Source organism: Rhinatrema bivittatum, chromosome 1 (assembly GCF_901001135.1).
Source record: "Rhinatrema bivittatum chromosome 1, aRhiBiv1.1, whole genome shotgun sequence".
Classification (NCBI taxonomy): domain Eukaryota; kingdom Metazoa; phylum Chordata; class Amphibia; order Gymnophiona; family Rhinatrematidae; genus Rhinatrema; species Rhinatrema bivittatum.
In genome coordinates, this window is record NC_042615.1 from 489526777 (window position 1) to 489546787 (window position 20011).

Sequence of the window (20011 nt, forward strand, 5' to 3'; positions counted from 1 at the left end):
GGCGTCAGCCCTGGAAGAGGCGGCGTTGGGGTGGCACCGGGGCTGACGCTGCGAAGACTTCGCCGACAGCGAAAGATACGCTTCTTTTTCGCTGCCAGTTTCGCGCCGAATAACTACACCTTTTATAGTGTAGTTATTTGGTGCGATCGCTGCCGGCTATCACAGGACCGCCCCCCGTTACCGCAGAATTCATTACGCCTTGCGGCATTAGAAAATCCAGCCCTTAGTTACCAGGCAGGCAGAAGGGGTGGCTGCTGTGGACATGAACAGCAAATGGGAAAACAAAGCAAAGCAGGTAAAGGGAACTGTGCTGTTATAATTATTTATACATTTTTCATGGAGGAAGACAATGCCTCATCATTAGCTTCAAAAAGGCAACTGAAGTAAATGGGTAGAAACCCCATTACATAATCTTGATAGATGCATGCAAAAGCTAATGACCTGGGGATTTGGAGGGTGAGAATAAGGAGGGGGCAATCCCAAAGGCCCGTGGTAGGAGGCCAATTTCTTTTCTGTTTTTATGGTCTCTGCCGGTGTGGTGCACACGGTTCTCTTTCAATCTTTCTACAGACTTCTGTTGTATTTAGGTTAATTGTTGTAATCCCTTGTGGGCAAGTCTTTTGGACTGGCAGGACACAAGGGGACTTAAATACATACAATAAATCCAATCTAGATAAAACCACCACACAACTCCTAAACAATGATCTTCATTTACCAGAGGCTTTCCCTAAATGGTTATCACTGAATGTATACTATAATTATCTTAAGCAGTGCTTAGTCCTCAGGCAACTGTCAAACTGACACTTTTACTTTTCTGGAGCTGGCAGATTTCTGTGCTTCCTTCTGAATCAGGAGCTGGAATTTTCTGAAGTCGATGCAAAAAAGCTGAGCATTAAAATTGTGTGCTGAAATTCAGCGCACAGTTTCTTAATGCACAAGTTTTTTCTTTGTGCTAAGTCTTTTCCTTGAGCACATAACTGCATCAGGAGTTAAAAAATAATAATTTATGCACCGAAAATATGGTTTGTGCGCACAAATCATGTTTTCCATGTATAACATATGATTAATGCGCACAGACAGTTATCTAGTGAGAAAACAAAAGTGTACTGTAGGACATTCCCACATATCAAATCCTTTAAAAAAAAAAAAAAGAGCAGTGGATGAAGCATTGGGACATAGAAGTGTTGATAAACAACATTAAAGATACATAAGGTACTTTGGATGTCTGCTGGAAAAAAAATGACGTGGAGTTTAAGTCATTCCAGTTGGAAAGACAAAGTTATTTTGGGATTTTAGGAAAGCACATGGCTTCTGGCCCTCTTACTGCTTCTCTGGCCCACTTACCTAGGAAAAGAGGCCATAAAGTGAGTTTGAGCGTGAGGTTTAACCCTCAGCTGTGCGCAAACTTTACTGCCAATGCAGCAAGGAGTTCTGCCCACAAAAACCGGGTGCATAACCATGGGCATTTAAGTTAGCACCCTGGCAAGGAAATCCCATGCCAATGACTGCATTAGCTGTTACCCCACAATGCAGAGAGCTGAGCTGGCTTACCTCGTGTTTTCTTGGCGCTGGACATTTTACTCCTGGTCAGAGGTGGAGCAAAGTCTCCAGTGCTAAAGTTAATCTACGAGCAGAACCTTTATTCAGTATCTTTTGCACTGAAAACTTGCGAATCTTTGAATAAGAGAATGTTACTAGTGGCACCAGCGGTATGATCATAGTAGCATAAGCGGGTTTCTAAGAGTATACACACGGGAAGGTGAAGTCACTAAAGCACCTACTGTCTATAGTTGCAGTACAATAAGGAACAGTCATTGATGCTCACTGTGACTATAGGCAAGTAACTACATCTCCCATTATCCACTTAACTAGTTAGCACTCTGGGGCAGGGACTCTGTTTTAACACACACAGTTATAAAAACAAAAAATGCTGAAATAAATGTTTTGGGGGAAGAGCGAATCTGAGAACCAAGACAGGCTTGGCTGTAAAGCAAATCTGGCCTCTGGCACATTCTCCAGCTGTCTTTTCTGCAATATTATGCACAACCCTGGCTCCTTCCCCCCCCCCCCCCCATTTTATTTCCTCACTTCTTCTACCTGTGCCTTGGTGGGAGCTGTTGCCATGCCGGGTGATTAGTGGAGGTAGTTCTCAAGCTTGAAAGCAGGCATTTCTCGATAAGCAAGTTCCTAAGCGCTCTCATAGACACATGGGCACTGCCTTCCAACTCCCTCTGGTCATAGCTGCAAGACCTGAAACCGGAAACTGCATTTGGATGTTATGCCTGTTACACTACTAGCCAGCAAGAGACCAGCACTCTACTACCACAGTTTTCTAGAAACATACATACCGAACACCACTGGCTTCATCCTAGAAAAATCCATAAATCTTGGATCTGGTGTATGCAGACCTGATGATACAGAGCTAATAAAGAATGAGCACTTTTTTATTAACCCACTTTTTGAAGGAAAGGAAGACTTACAAGATTGGGGCGTGTGTTACAAATAACTTTTTCGTTTGCTGTTGTATCCACACCAAACTTTCAGAACATGTCAGAAGGGGGGGGGGGGGGGGGGGGGGAAGAGGACGATTCTGGCAAGGGTGATTTTTTTTTCCAGATGTGCACAGTATACCTCGCTGTACACTTCGCTGCAGTTTTATATTGCCTCAATGTAAAGATAGTGTGATTACAGGTCACACTATCTCACTAAACATCATGTAAACCGATGTGATACCCTCGGGTGAATATCGGTATATAAAAACAGATAAATAAATAAAATAAATGGCAGAAAGTAGGCTCCTTTTAATGCTAGATGGAAGTTTTTGCTGCAGTGTGCACAACATCAGGGGAGACAGCTCTGCTCCTCAAGAGCCACAATGAGGTCTGGTTTTCAGGATGACCAACACATGCAAATGAACTTGCTCTTAGACTTAGATGAAATGCATGCAAGCACAGCCAATAAACATTCAGCTCAGATACTCTGAAAAACCAGACCTGTTTGCAGACCTGGAAGATCAGAAAAAGATGCTGGGGTTTCAACAAGTACTTTTGTGGTCACTTGACCAAGAAGATTAAAAGAATAAACCAGCAAAATTTAATTCATGAAGATCAATTGGAGTTTATACCCCAAAGACAAGCAGCAGATGATGTCAGATGATTACTCAACCTGATTTGGTTTGCTCAGGAAAAACATGATCCTGACGAGATCCAAGATGGCGGCACGCTGAATTTCAGCACTAGCGGGGTCTACTGTGCTTATCGATTTGAAAAAGTTTTCTTTTTTTTTTTTTACAAAATGCCTCCTAAAAGGAAAGGGAAGGTACGTGTGTACCTGAGTGTTCCCTTACCTTCACCGATACTGCAACAGCCGATTACCCGCTACATGGAATCACCAGCACATCAACCAGGAACCGAGGAATCTGATGTGCAAGGCGGTGTGAGAGGGCTGCCTTTACCTGCGGAAGAGGTCTCACTGAGTCCAGACCTAAGGCAGACGCCGGGGGAAAGGTCGATGGCGTTGTCTGGATCCGGAGCACGGAATGGAAGTATGGTTTCCGGGTTAGCAGCAGAGAAGCAAACACTGGCCGCTGCTTCAATGGAAGCACAAACATCGTTGGCGATCCCCCCCGGAGAGTCCAGACGCTGCGGGACTACCAGGTACTGGGTCAGAAGAAGAGGCCACGGGGAGGGGGGAACACTTTGTGAAGAAATCCTGCAATCTTCTAGGGAGGAAAACCTCAAATACAAACCAGACAATTCCAATTCGACCCGAAACCATAACCTTAACAGCCCTGTGGGACTTGGTGGCTGGGTTTGCAGTTACACTGAATAATTGCAATATAAAACTGGAACAATCGGTGAAACAAAGTAACAACATTTCTATTGAGATGTAGCAACAAGTTACCAATTTGACATCTAAAATATCGGGTCTAAAAGGTCGAGAAACTGAGCTGCAGAACTTTAAGGCTGCTAGTGTGAAAGATAGAGAGGCAATGTCAAGAAGAATCGAGGCATTAGAAAATAATACGAGACACTTGAACTTGCGATTTTTGAATTTCCCCAAAATAATGGGGGAAATTCCTTATACTACGCTCAAAAGATTCCTGTTTGAGATACTTGGATTTACTTCAGAGAATACTCCATCGACTAACAGTTATTATTTCTTGCCTAAACCTGCAGTTTCTCCACTAAGGTTAAATATCCCAGGAAATTTAACTGAGTTTCTTGAAGATAACTCTCCTGAAGCGTTGGATCGTGCGACCCCTACTTGTTTCATTTACTACCACTTCAGATGTACAAGTTGTTATGAAACAATATTTTAGAAAATTTCCTTTGGCCTCAGTTACCCAGATATGACACAGGGGTTTTTTTTATCGCTACGTCAGGAAGTTCTGGATTTGGGATTTACTTTTCTTTTACGTTTTCCGTGTAAATGTTTACTAAGAAAAGCGGAAGAATCTTATATCTTTTTTTCACCAGACCAATTAAGAATTTTTCTAAATTCGAGGAAACCCGCCACTTCATCCCCAATAGGCTTGTAATAAAAAGAAAAATTAATGCTGGGTAAGGCGTGTTAAGCCCTATTATAAGGATAGTTTCTATTACCAGGATCTCTCCTAATTATGATTTTTGGGAATAATGGATAATAGTTTCAATTGTATTGATGTTAGTATATAATTAATTTTCTTCCATGTATTTCTGACCGCAAAATGATTGTTTTGTGTTAATATTGAAAATTCATAAATAAAAAATAAAAAAAAAGGAAAAGCATGATCCTACTAAACACCTAACTATTGATGCAGAGAAAGCCTTTGAGTGGATTCACTGGAGTTTTATAATTAAAGTTTTGAGGAAGACAGGGTTCCTAGGTTGTATTCTTCATCCAAAGCCTGCGTTAAAATCTGTGGGAGTCCCCCAGTCTTGATTTGAAAGGGGGGGGGACCTATCAGGGGTGTGCACTACCCCCTTTATTATTTGCCATAGGGATGAAACCCCTGGCTGAAAGGGTGCACGGGTCGGGGAATATTGGTGGCATGTCAGAGGTTACTACTACATATAAAATCTCCTTATTTCAAGATGATATGCTTACTCTGAGTAAACCAACACTCACCTTTCCAGTTTTGCTTAGGAAATTGTTGGCACATGGAAAGGATTCTGACTTCAAAGTTAATATGGGGAAATCAAGACATTTTGAATATTAACTTACCTCCCTCTTAGGTGATTACTTTGAAAGAGAAATTCCCTTTTAAATGGGCCAAGGAGCATCGGAAATATCTGGGCATTAAAACAGGAGTAGGCTGGCATAATCTTTATCAGTTGAATTATACGCCGCTGATCTCTAATATTTAAAGAGATTTGGATTCTTGGTTGCAGTTTATAACTGATCTTGGTTCAGATGCTTTGCCACTGTGAAAAAAATCTTTATTACTGAAGCTTTGTTTTTCTTTTCAAACATTGCCAATTTTGGTTCCAGGTAATATTCTTAAAACACTTCAAAAGGAGAATTTTTAGCTTTATTTGGAAATGTAGCCCACCAAGGGGTCCCCATTCTATATTTTATCTAAGAAGGGTTTGGCAGTGCCCAGTATTAATTATTATTAAAAGCTGCTCAGCCTTATTTGCTTGGCAAGCTATACGTAAACTCAAACAATGGGTTTAGCTGGAAAAATATTCTGCAGGGGCAATTCCATTAGACTTAGATTTGGCTACTGAAGATATTGAGGTTTCCTAGGATGCAAAGTAATCCCTCTACACATTTATTTCCATCTTTTATGTACCACACACTCAGCAAAAGCTGATCAGAATGGTGAGCAACAAATCAAGTAAACAATATATAATACAATAAAAACAAAAAAATACATAAAAATAAGACATACCATTTATCTTATTTAACAGTTATATCCATGATTTTAACCCATACTTTCAGAGAACAGCCAGGCTTTTACCCTTTTCCTAAAATGTCAAATAATTTGACTTAGTCCGAATGTCCTGAGGAACCACATTCCACAGCTCAGGTCCCTTTACAGAGAACATTCTCTTTCTACAACCAACTCTATGTACTTCACTAACTGTAGGTATCGAAAACAAAGCTCCTTGCCCTGAACACAAATTTCTAATGGGCACATAGGGTTTAACCAGCTGTTTAAGATATCCTGGCCCAGCACCTTGTTTAAAATTTAAATATCAAAACCAAGATTTTAAAGAGGTTGCGCACTAATTCGTCTAGGACGAAAAAAAATTAGCCCGGCTGTCATGTTTTGTACAATTTGAAGGCACTGAACCACTTTCTCAGGAATACCAAGTAAAGCCCCATTACAGTAATCCCATACTGGGGAAACCAGCACTTGAACCACTCTGTTTGGAACGACTTGAAACTCAGCATATTTCTCACTCTCCGTAACCGACCCTGAAGCTCTGGGATGCCCACCGAGTCACTTTAACTGGCCATAGGGCAAATTCCCCCTTTATTCCTATCATAATAAGGATTTTTCACCTGTAATATTTTCTAAACAGATGGGATGAAAGAAGGTTAAAGCAGCTGAGTCCATTTGTTTGTTAATCAAGCGTTGTGTGGATTTGAGGGTCTTAAAGAAAAATTTGGATTTATAGATAATGGTAGATTTGGCCATATACAAATTCATCATTTTCTTGATTAGAAAGATGCCTGGCAGATGGTTTTGAAAGGTAATTCTCCTTTTGAAGCTCTGTGCTCCAAAGTACAACTATATAAGGGGCTTATATCTAAATTATATTCTTTATTGAACTGAATAGATTAATAAGCAGCCCAGAGCATTTATTGGCTTAGGAGAAAAATGTAGGGCTTGGATAGCTGTTTTATAGCTAAAAACTCACTCTCAGCCTTGATATTGGAGAATGGTTCTAAACATTTTGCTGGTATCTTATGCCTGAGAGACCCTATAACATTTTTCCCCAATGTAAATGGTTCATGCTGGCATCTGTGTGGCAATCCAGGAACTTTCTACCATATTTCGTGGGAATGTGATTTGGTTCAGTCTTATAGGGATGATGTAATTAGACGAACTGAGGAGGTGTTCAATCTTAAAATCCCTAAAGATCCCGAAGCATTATTGTTCTCTTTGCATTTACAAGATACTCCAGTGAACAAGATGAATTTCTCAGGTAATAATTGCAGCGCAGTGTGAAATAGGTACTGCATGGAAGAATATTCAATGAATCAAGTGAAGGCATTGACAGTAACGCATTTGGAGGATGTACTTTATGGGGAAGCCGACTGCGATTTGAAAGAATAGCTTACAGTCTTTCCAATTGTTTGGGAGTACTATGTAAAAAGGTGTAAACAGGATTAATGGGTGGCCTCTTAATAATACTGCATTATGTTTATACATGCCATTCGCTGTAATACTTGGTGCATTTGGATTGTATGGAGAGGATGGTGGGGGAAGAGGGGTATTTATTTGAAAATTCTGATCCAGATTGTATTATTGTCTTTGTTGTAGTTCTGATTGAAGATCGTCTTATGCTTTAGCAGATTGGATTTATACGAAACGGTTGGTTCAATAAAATTTGATTAAAAAAAAGTCAACGAGTTGAACAATATTTTATATAAATCATTACATTCAGCACTAAAGCAGAGATAAAGCACCAGGCTTTTAATTGGATTTTCCAGTCATTTTAGTTTCTACTAGGTCTTATGATTATTATACCTTTAAAAAGTGATCCCCAAACCATCAACTCTGGAACCCACAGATGTAATAAGACAGAAGTAAAAACTGTAAGCTGAAATTAATTCATCGTATTTACTTACTAGAGTTCAAATGACGTTATAGGCATCTGCTTTGTGTACTAAATACAGTTATCACCCCAGGTACTTTCTGTAATATGTTTACTGGCTGTCACAAGTTGAACTCTTATTGGAGACGGCTTTTTACTTATTTGGAAAATATACTTAATTTTTTGATTACTTGGTCAGGGAAGTTACTATATCTGGGTCTTTTTGACCATGAACAACCACTGTCCAGAGAAGCTGGGATTATATCAGCCTAGACTGGTGGATGGGTGAGGGGAGGGGGGGAGAGCGCCATAGGCAACGCCAGCTCTTTCGGGTCGATACAGTAAAGCGCGGCCGCTGTTACCCTGTTTTTAACCTGTTTTGGACGCGTATGGCTAACCCGTGATTCAGTATCCGGTTTTACACGTCCTTACCGCTTACTGAAATGGACGCGTATCCCTTTCCGCCCGCGGCGTGTATATATGTTATGTTAATGATCGATTTAGCTATTCCCTCCGATACAGTAACGTGCGCCCAGATTATTGCCTTTTTAACCAGCTTATTTGCCGCGTCTTTAACCTGCAAATTTACTGCCTACCCTATCCCTGGCATTAGTGTGGTGTTTGGTCTGCTTCGTACCGGACAGAGCCATGGACAACATGTATATTATTACTCTGGTGCTATTTTTCATTCGGTTGAGGTCGCGGCATCCATTCGTGGACCTTCCCGCTGCCTTGAGCGCCCGGCTGGACGTCCAAGCCGGCGACTTTGGATGGCCGGCCGGGCACTCAAGCTCCATGAACGGATGCCCAGCTGGGCGCTCAAGGCAGTGGGAAGGTCCTCGAACGGCGTCCAAGCCGCAAGAAAAGAACCATCCACTTACCTGGTGGAAAGACATTTCACATGACATTTCAAATGACATTTTGAAATGACAGGTACTGGTGCACCCGGGATACTGTATAGGCGATGTATACCGCTCTATACAGTAAGATGGATTGCGCACGCCTACCGCTTCATGGGCGCACTTTGGACGCCGCTTGCATTTGCGTCTCATTTGAATACTGAATCGAGCGGTATATGAACCAAATTGTGCGCGCGGCAAATGAGGGTGCTCCCAGCATTGCCACACTCTTTCTTACGCGTCCTTATTGTATCGGCCCATTTGTGATGTATAACCAAACAACTTCTCTGGAGTCCCCTCACAGGAGCACCAGAGACTAAGAAACAAACGCCTAGGTCCTGATTGGGTCACTAAACCTGGCTGAAGTGGGCCATGCACCTAACATGCATGGCTTCAAAACAACAAAATAAAGAACATAAAACAATAAGCTATCCTTCTCTTGTGCCTCTTATTCTACTGGATGGCTAGGTGGTTGCCACGGCAATAAAAAGAGGTGTGGGTGTGTGTAGAATAGAGGGGGGAGGAGGAGAAGAATGAAGAAGGGAGGCCCTAACCATGCAAAGACAGGGAGAGAGACCTCAATGCATGGTGGTATGGAGAAAGACCTTTCCTGTAGTGCTTGAGAAGGAAGGGAGTCATCCCTGAGATTTCCGGGGGGGGGGGGGGGGGGGGGGGCATTGTATCCCTGCTACAGGGATCTTCAGGGCCATCCTAGCCTGTCCAAGGCAAGACCCCATGACTCGTGGTCTGGTGGGTGGGAACGTCTGGGTTTCTTGCTGTTTCCTTGTTATTGGCCAAAAAAGTTATTCTCCTCACTTGAAAGAGTGAGGAGTTGCCTTTTGTTGTTGGAAAGCTCAGATGGGGCATACTGCACTAATGGAATTGATGAAGCAGCAAGAAATGAGAAACTTTAGATGGCTACGAACACAACAGGTATATTATTAGCTGTGGAAAAAGTCCAGCGTGATGTTAACAGTTGAACCCTCTAATTCGTTTCAGAGCTAGACCTGGCTGGAAGATGGAACTCTTCATGTTCGTACACCTTATAGTATGGCCTTGTACTGAATGGGTATGTGTATGTTTGGATGTGTGCTTTGACAGTGGTGTTTATCTTTTAAAATGTAAATTTTTGGGTTATCTTTCAGCATGGTTGTTTCTTTTTTAGTTATGCTTTCATGTTAGCTTTTCATTCATTCATCTGTGTATAAACACTTGTTCTGGATGATCTAAAAGAAAATGTTTAAAATTAAAAAAACTGTAAGCTGAAGTTCAATGCACATGTTCATTACTCATACAATTAAAAAAAAAAAAAGGGTCAACTCCTGAAGCAGTAAGCTCATGGTTAAAGAAAGCGCACTACACCGAAAACGTGCACACACAAATTCACTTAGGGGCGGATTTTCAGAGCCCTGCTCGCCTAAATCCGCCCAAATCCGGGCGGATTTAGGCGAGCAGGGCCCCTGCGCGCCGGTGAGCCTATTTTACATAGGGTACGGGGGAGTGGCTACGGCCCGGGGCGGTCCGGGGGCGTGGCCGCGCCCTCCATACCCGCCCCTAGGTCGCGTCCCGGCACGCAAGAGGCCTGCTGGCGCGCGAGGATTTACGCCTCCCTCTGGGAGGCGTAAATCCCCCGACAAAGGTAAGGGGGGGGGGCTTAGACAGGGCCGGGAAGGGAGGGGAAGGTGAGGGGAGGGCAAAAGGAAGTTCCCTCCGAGGCCGCTCCGATTTCGGAGCGGCCTCGGAGGGAACGGGGGTGGGCTGCACGGCTCGGCGCGCGCCGGCTATACAAAATCAATAGCCTTGCGCGCGCCGATCCAGGTTTTTAGCAGATACGCGCGGCTCCGCGTGTATCCACTAAAATCCAGCTTACTTTTGCTTGTGCCTGATGCGCCAGCAAAAGTAGGCCAATTCGCGCTATTTGAAAATCTACCCCTTAGCATGAACTAAATATGGTGTGCCTTTGACCTGATCAGGTGTGCCATGGAACGTCACCACCACCTGATGCTCCAGATCCAGGCCAGCACATGGGCTCTGCTCTCAGCTCCTTACAGCAACAAGAGACAACAGTGGTGGCTCAAACTTGTAGGAGCTCCTTTCTGAGAATATGTGTACTGCATGCCTTCTCTTCCTAGCTACAGCATGAGTCCTGATGTGTGGTAATTAGTGGGCAGCATGCAGGACCTACTTTGTGCAGCACACACTACCTCTTCATCTTCTTCATCCGCGTCCTCTGTCTTAATCCCAAGCTGAGTAAAACGTGGAGCGTGAGCACCGAGCACGAGATGTCACTCACTTTGAGCACTGGGAGTAGCAGCAGTGAAGGAACTCTGGCAACTGCATGCAGCAACCAAAGAAATTAAGTGAATCAGCTGCCTGCCCCACACTGACTTCTCCTGTGCTTGTATATACAGGGAGCTAGTCCATCCTCATGGGTTCACGCGTGTCTTTGCTCCCTCTCTCCCTCTGTTTTAAAATTTGGGAAAGGGACTGGTGGGGCTTCAGTGCTTTCCTAGCACTTCTTTTGGCCATTCAAGGCCTTTCCATGTCTGCACTGCCCACTCGGTGAAAATTGGTGTGCCGCACAATATTTTTGTTAATGCAGGTGTGCCTTGGGCATGAAAAGGTTGGGAAAAACTGCCGTAAACTAACACTAGCCCCAGAAACATTACTCCACCTCTGACTGGGAGTTATTTCCAGCATTAAGAAAACCTGAGCAAAGCCTATGCACATCTCTGTATAAGGAAGTAATAGCTAATACCCCGATTATTTATTTAAAAGTATTTCTATCTTGTTCGGGCAGGTTACAATAGAAACATACATATTAAAAACATAAAACATAACTGGCACAAAGATGACAACAGAACAAACAAACCAAAAAAAACAAAAAACAACAGTGGCAACGATTATGCTGAAGCTCAGACTGATCTGTACTATCCATCTTTAAATGCTATCTTAAACAGATGCATTTTTTGGGCTTTTTTAAATGCATGAGCATCTTTTAAGCTGCGTACGGCTTGAGGAGGGAGTTCCACAGTATGAATCCTGCTACCGAAAAGGCTCCTTCCCAGGTAACTAAGATGAGCAAGTCGGATTGAGGTCATATCAAGGAGGCTTGTGTGGATGGCCTCAGAGCTCTTGAAGGGGTGTGAATCTTGAGAACGGAATTAAACCAGTGAGATGGAGCATTACAGATTATGTCATCCACGACTGTTGCCAGTTTATACTGTATTCATTACTTTATGGGAAATCAATGAAGCTGTAATACAGGTGGGATATGTTCGTGATATCAGGGGCCAGTTAGTAGCTGAGCAGCAGCATTTTGCATCAACTGAAGAGGTTTGATGATGTACTGCAGTAGTCTTACATGTAAAGAATTGCAGTAATCAAAACCAGGGTGTATTATTGACTATAGAAACGTCCTGAAATTAAGGTGCTAGCATTGGTTTAACATGTCGGAGTAATCTAAGCTTCGTAAAGGAGGAGTGGATAACTGCTTTTACTTGTGGACGCATTGATAATATAGTATGGAAGATAACTCCTACGTTTCTGACTTCGTTGGCAATGTTTATCAGATGGTTATCAAAAACTAAGGATGTCAGAATCTTTTCTGGAAAGATGTGACCTAATGGGATAATTTCAGTCTTTTTTTTATATTTAGGGATAATTTATTGTGGATAAGCCAACTTCTGACTGTGGATAAGTATAGAGCAATAAATGTGAGTAGGATTGACCAAGTTGCTTTAAATGGAAAGAATATTTAGACATTTTATATACCATTGTTCCATGTAAAGATCACAACAGTTTACAAAATAACATTCATTGCAATAGATTAGCAGGTTACGGAGGTAGTATTCATACATAAACATCAAATAAAATTTTATCCAATACATATTAACTAAAGATCTAGTACCTAAGATATGAAATACTGAAAAATTACAGTAAAATTTTATATTAGTCAGAACACTGAGCTTTTTACAATCCCTCGTTAAATTTGTTCCTCATGCATACAATAGTATCTCTTGTTGATCTCTACATTCTGATGTTTTTAAGTTAGGTTGTATGCATTTTTGAAAAGCCATGTTTTTAGTTCACATTTAAATCTTTTTCTATCTGGTATCAAACGTAACATCTCAGGTAGGGAATTCCAAAGTTTTGGACCAGTTATGGAAAACACATGGATCTCTCACATACGTCAGGTGTGTGTTCCATATTGCGGAGACAGTCAGTAGTCCTTTATTTTGAGATCTTAATGTTCACTGTGGTGTGTATGGCTGTAATGACTCATCCATCATTCCGGTGTTACGCTGACTGATCCCTGGTGGAGTGCATCTGCACCCAAGTCTGGAAGTTTCTTGCTTAAGCAAGTAAGCCAACTCCACTGTCTCCCTTATTCAGCAAGCCAAAGTGGCCTTAAAGGCCGCCTCTCCTTTCCGCAGACCTCCAAACAGAACAAACAACCTATCCGACTTGGGGAAATCATTAGTGAACTCCAAGTACCGGAGGACAAGCATCTGGACATCCAAACACCAGACAGACACTCCTCCAATGAAAATGCCGGGAGAGAATCAGTTTGACATGGAAGACTGAATTTACATTTTGAAGAAAAGGTCAACACTGGACAAAAGACCACAGCTTCCAATGAGAACACCAGAAAGGATCCCGGACAAGAGAGAGCTTGAAGCTCAGAGACCCATCTTGCAGAGCAAACCGCAACTAGGATATGCAGTCTTTGACGACAAAACTTTCAAAGAACTATGTTTCAAAGGTTCAAAAAGGCAGGCTCGCAACACCCAGGGTCAGAAGGGTGGATGTAACCACTTCACGCCCCTCAGAATACTTGCATGTCATCTGCATATAAACGATAGGATAATTCCAGTATTAAAAGCAAATGGCATGGGAGGTTAGATAGATACTGAAAAGAGTAGCTGAGAGTGCAGACCCTTGCGTGGACACTGATGGGAATTGTGTGTGATATTGAAGTGACTGAATCTATTGCGACTTGAAAGGATCTAGTGTTAAGGAAAGGTTTAACAAAAGTCACAGAGTGGATATCAAATCTCACGAAGGTATACAAATTAGCCAAAGAGCAATGTTTGTATTTGAAGAACTTTGATCCTAAGTATCAGTTTGAAGCAAAGGTGCATATGACAATTCTAGGATTTTTCTTACAAAAACGGTTCAATTTATTATAGATCCATCAACTACTCACATAAGTGAGTACATCAATAATTCAAAACATGAATCACTGTGCTGGATAAGAGATTCATTTTTCAAACCATACACTGTGAAGCTGTTATTTTTCAACTCTCTAGCTGAGTCCTCCCTAAAGAAGCTAGCAAGCAAAACATGGGCGGGGCTGAGAACCGGGCAAGCCAGGCCTCTAATGCGGGGGCTTGAAACTGCATCTTTAGGGGTAGATTTTAAAAGGAGCCTGTGCGGCGTACATGGTGGAACCGCACCTTGAATACTGTGTACAATTCTGGTCGCCGCATCTCAAAAAAGATATAATTGCGTTGGAGAAGGTACAGAGAAGGGCTACCAAAATGATAAGGGGAATGGAACAGCTCCCCTATGAGGAAAGACTAAAGAGGTTAGGACTTTTCAGCTTGGAGAAGAGACGACTGAGGGGGGATATGATAGAGGTGTTTAAAATCATGAGAGGTCTAGAATGGGTTAATGTGAATCAGTTATTTACTCTTTCGGATAATAGAAGGACTAGGGGGCACTCCATAAAGTTAGCATGTGGCACAATTAAAACTAATCGGAGAAAGTTTTTTTTCACTCAACGCACAATTAAACTCTGGAATTTGTTGCCAGAGGATGTGGTTAGTGCAGTTAGTGTAGCTGTGTTTCAAAAAGGATTGGATAAGTTCTTGGAGGAGAAATCCATTACCTGCTATTAATTAAGTTGACTTAGAAATCAGCCACTGCTATTACTAGCAACAGTAACATGGAATAGATTTAGTTTTTGGGTACTTGCCAGGTTCTTATGGCCTGGATTGGCCACTGTTGGAAACAGGATGCTGGGCTTGATGGACCCTTGGTCTGACCCAGTAAGGCATGTTATGTTCTTATGCGCGCGCGCTACCTGGTGCACACACATGTACGCCTTATTTTATATCATGCACGCGCTGGGGCTGAAGTAAGTTGCACGTGCCGGTCAACTGCCGGCAAATGGCTGCTGTGCCTGGAGCCTCTGACCCCGCCCCTTTAGTAAAGCCCCGGGACTTACACGCGTCCTGGGGCTTTAAGCGCGTCGCCGGGCCTTTTGAAAATAGGCCTGGCACACGTAAGTCCATTTACACGCGTAACCTTTTGAAAATCCAGCCCTTACTGTATACAAACATGCATAATTGTATTGTTTGTTATAAAATGGTTACATTCAATAAAAAAGAGAGTCTTAAAAAATAAGTACCATAAAACCAAGGCCTCTAGTCCCAGTTCTGAGTGTTTACTGGGGTTGCCAGCAAAAAGAAGTTTTTCTCCTGGGAGTTCAGTGCCCTGGGCCAGCTGCAATAAATGCCTGGAGATACCAAGGCTAGGCAGAGGACTGGCAATCACAGATGCATTGCCAAAGGCCCTTTTTCTCTACTGCTCTACAGTTTCAAAGCTTTAACTGAGTGTATGCGCAATTTATCTTTTTTTTTGTGGGCAAGGGGGGAGAATTTCAGGGATCTCAAGTTTAAGTCTTCTCGCTGCAATCAGTTCTGGTTTTCGGGATATGTTTGCAACTAATATTCATGATCGATTTGGGATTTAATTACTCACCTGTCCAAAAGACAAGTTCAAGGTGAGTTGCAGTTCAGGAACAGGGGGCCCACAGTCTAAGGGCCTCATTCACTAAGTATTTTTCCTATGGACACAGAATGGAAGAAATACCTTAGTAAATCGGGCCCCAAGTTTTCACCTGGGGCAACGAAGGATGAAGTGACTTGCCCAAGGTCACAAGGAGCAGCAGTGGGAGAATGCTCAATTGCCCCATATAATAGATTTTCTCACCATATTTTTTTTTAATTAAGCCAATATTTCCAAAATACTCTTAAAATTTGTACATGCAACCCCCTATGCAGATAAACTGCTTTCTTTTTTCGGGATTGTAAAATGTCTGCCAACCGGTCTTCCCTAGATGGCACCCAGTGATCTTTCCACTGCAGTGCTATCCTTTGTTTTATTACTTTTATGAATGTTTTATTGTGATCCACCCAGCACAGTTGTTCTGCTATGGGTGTAATATAAAAATTATAAATAACTAACTATCCTTCTTTGTTCTAAAGCCTGAGTCTCTATCAGGCTAGTACAAGAAATATCTGCAACTTCAACTTCTTCCAGACAGCCCAAAAGAAGAGTTAAAGATTTAACAGGAGTTACTTCACTGCAAACCTTATTAATGATTAAATACAGTATCATTCCAATAGCCAGATATAGCCCCGCACTGCCACAACAAATGGAAGAAAGTGTCCACTGCATCTCCACATTTAACACAATTCAAAGATTCTTTCCATCCTATTCTGAAAAACCTTTCTGGGGTATAATAAATCCTATGAACAAAGTTAAAATGAGTACATCTCAAATTAGTGTTTATAGAGACAAGTTTTGAAAACATCTATTCTGAAGCTTCATCAGAAAAGGAAACACCATCGCTAGCCCAGTTCTGTCTTAAAGGCGGCATTGGCAGCTTGGAGAAGAGATGGCTGAGGGGGGATATGATAGAGGTCTTTAAGATCATGAGAGGTCTTGAACGAGTAGATGTGAATCGGTTATTTACACTTTCAGATAATAGAAGGACTAGGGGGCATTCCATGAAGTTAGCAAGTAGCACATTTAAGACTAATTGGAGAAAATTCTTTTTCACTCATCGCACAATTAAGCTCTGCTGCCAGCAGTTAGTGTAGCTGGGTTCAAAAAAGGTTTGGATAAGTTCTTGGAGGAGAAGTCCATTACCTGCTATTAATCAAGTTTACTTAGAGAATAGGCACTGCTATTAATTGCATCAGTAGCATGGGATCTTCTTGGTGTTTGGGTACTTGCCGGGTTCTTGTGGCCTGGTTTGGCCTCTGTTGGAAACAGGATGCTGGGCTTGATAGACCCTTGGTCTGACCCAGCATGGCAATTTCTTATGTTCTTATGCTCATCATTCCTCCAATTATTATAGGAGACCAAGGTGAATTTAGAGCCACATTTCTGCATCACCTGCTCCACAGAACATATTTATGGAAAACTGCTCACCCCTCTCACTATAACACCCAAAGCATGACATAATTGTTGATAGCTGCAAAAGTATACATTTGAGATGTCAAATTTAGTTTTCAGTTGCTCAAATGTTTTAAGAGAGTCCTGATGGTACTTGGTCTTTGATTTAAAGATCTGAGGTATTTTGTTCACATTCTGCAAAACCAGTAAATAAATACTTTCAAACCCGGAACCAAACAGTAAGTGCCATAAAACCAGAAGCTCTAACTATCTGAATTAAGTGGGAGCAGGCACTGGATTAGGAATAAAGTACATACAAAGAACTCAGGAAAGGGTTTCTCTCATTCTGCTTCTTACTTAGGGAAACCAAATACAGGGGCAGGTGTACTGACCATGCATTAAAATTGTGTATGAGGTACAAATGCCCCTAACCGTGAAAAAAAAAATGCACCATTTGGCTAAGATGCCAGTACCTGAAATGTTTACACCTTGGAAAATGCTAAACATGTGTACCATATGCTAATGGCCTCATTAATTCACCATTTACAAAGGCTCCCAGAGCAGAAGATTAAATTTAAAATCCTTCAAGAGCTCTTTAAATTTAGCTTCGTCAGGAGGCAGCAGTAAATTGCTGGGGAGAGGCCAGATCCTTGGACTCCCCCATCCCAAATGACATGTAAAAATAAAATCTTGAGCCCCCAACCAATCCACTCATCTGATCAACTTACAGACTCCCTATATCCCCCCCCCCCCTCCCAAAAAAAGCTCCTAATGTTCCTACTAGCCCAGCATTGCTCAGGCTCTGCCTACTACTGGTAGTTCAAAGTTCAAAGCACTGATAGATAAAGCCAGACCATGCTGGATACCAACCAGAGTAGAGGTCTTTACATCCTTGGGTAGGGTTTCATTTTTGAAACTACTGATCTTGCTTTTTGTCTGTAGTGATAAAATCATCTTGGCCATGTCTTTTACTCCTTGCACTGAATTTAACTTGTAAAACAACCCCAATGTGTAAAACCTCTTCCATCTAAATATAATTTGCTTTGAAGTGGCTACTCAGCCACAAAAGGCTGAATAGAAACACAATGCAAATTTTATTTATTTATTATTATTTTTTTTACCATTAGCAAGGGGTAACCTCAAGTTAACTGCGTGGGGGCCTATGGATTAATTTCAGCGCTATGCTTGCAGTGCTTTTCATTAGTTCTCATTCGACCACAAGTGGGACACCAGCTCTTAAAACATTTGTACAAGAGTATACACATTTTCAGTTTTTATTTTTTCCTAGGAATTTTTTCAGTGTTTATTGTAACAGACAAAAAATGGGAGAAAATCAGTGAGGAGAGAACAAAAAAAAAAAAAAGTCATCTTTTTTCCCATTCATTTTTCTCTTTGTTGCTATAAACATTGAAAATTCCCAGGAAAAATAAAATAAAACTGAAATTGAAGGCCCCTACACATGGGGCACAAAAGTACTGGAAGACAGACTTTAAAAGTAGGAATAAATCTCTTTAGAATGCAAGGCATGATTTTTTTTTTTTTAATCAATGCCAGTTTAATGATTAAACATTTCAGGTAGTCATTTACAGTAAAAATCTAAAGGTAAAAAGTAAACAGGGGTTTAAAAAGAAGGGCCAGCTGAAAGGTATGCAAACAGTGTAACAACTGCAGTTGTGTCAATTAAAAACCTTAAAAGTCAATGAAAACACCTTGTGGAAAACAAAGACCCTGCTTGTTTATTAAAAAATAAAAATCAGATGAATGAACACCCATTAGATCATTATATTCCTCAAGCGGAGTGATTTTATGCACGTTTTTCTCTATCTAAAGTTTTTCAATATAATCCCAGAAGTGGAGAGAGAGTCAAAAACTCTTACTAGTAAGGAAAAAAAAAAAGCATTTTTACAGAAAACGATTATGGAACAAATAATAAAGGGAAGGGACAAAATACAAAAAAAAAAAAAAAATTTAGACACGATTCTTTGTTGGTAAAAATCACCATCTGAAATGTATACAAGAAGCCCTCCTACTACAGCAGGAGGGCTTCTAGCATTAATGATGACAGCTCTTCTGCTAAGGCTCAACTTTCCTAACACCAGAAATGAACAGACAGAGACAAAAACCACAGATCCATATTTTATGAATTCAAGGAATCGAGTGTGGCTTCAGCTGAAAGAGCAAGGCCAGAAGAATGCAAGAAGCCTCCTCCTGTAGGGAAAATTGCTTTCTGGAGGAGCTGCAAATGCCCTCCATGTAAAGTGATAAGAGAAAACGGAAACATGCTTCTTTGCTATTCCTTGGATTATCAGAAGGGTCGGGGAGGTTACATATTTTTCTTTTCTTTTTAATCTCCCAGGTGAGCAAACAGAATCCCCCTGCCAGACTGGAAGGGACGAGAGTCTGCAGCCACCCCATGCCACACAGGGGCAGTAAAAAAAAAAAAAAAAGAAGAGAAACACAGGGCGTGAAAAGGCCCGAGTCATTCAGAGCGACTCAAGTCAGGCTCAACCCCGCGATCAGAAAAATGCAGGTTAAGCACCCCCCTCCCTCCCCAAAAAGAGATACCACTGGTAGCAGCAGACACTCACCCTTCCGCAGCCTCTGCCGTTCCGTCTGAGGGAGGAGGAGAGAGACAAAGGCCGAAGGAGCTTCAGGGCCGTCCAGCCTCAGCTCTCCAGCATGCCCGGCTTGCTCTCTCCTACCCCAGAGCCTTCCTGTCGGTGTGTGAAACAGGATCTAGGCTCTGCCCTACCACTTCAAACTCCTCCCAGGAGGAGGAAACCGGAGTGCCCAGCTACATGGGGTTCTGTGGTAAACATGATGGCAATGAGCACAAAAATAAAACTAGCCAGCTAGCAGCTTTTTGCTTTCACAGCCCTTTGCCCTTGTTCTTTTGGGTCACAGGCCTGCCAGTCCTTGCGTTGTTACTTCTTATACAAATATGCGGGTTTTTTTTGCAAGGCAAGTACTGTAGAGCCTTTCTTTAGCTGAAGTAGATACGTCCTTTTCAAGGCTGTCTTAAACTATCTTTTTTGTTGCCGAAGAAACTGTTTAACTTGATAAAACTTTTTTTTTGCAACATTTATATGTTTGCAATCAATCATTCTCTTAAAAGAACATTCATCCCTTCACCTAAAAATGTTGCTTAATATACAATTTCAGCCTATCTAT

General features: G+C 41.8%; 1 protein-coding gene across 1 annotated transcript in view; it reads right to left on the reverse strand.

The window, feature by feature from the left end:
• ACO1 (aconitase 1) overlaps positions 1-19686 on the reverse strand; it is a 172281-nt gene extending 152595 nt beyond the window's left edge. The window contains exon 1 of the mRNA XM_029608585.1: positions 19429-19686. The gene's annotated coding sequence lies outside the window, so the exon portion shown is untranslated. The remainder of the gene's footprint in view (positions 1-19428) is intronic.
• Between the last annotated feature and the right edge of the window lie 325 nt (positions 19687-20011).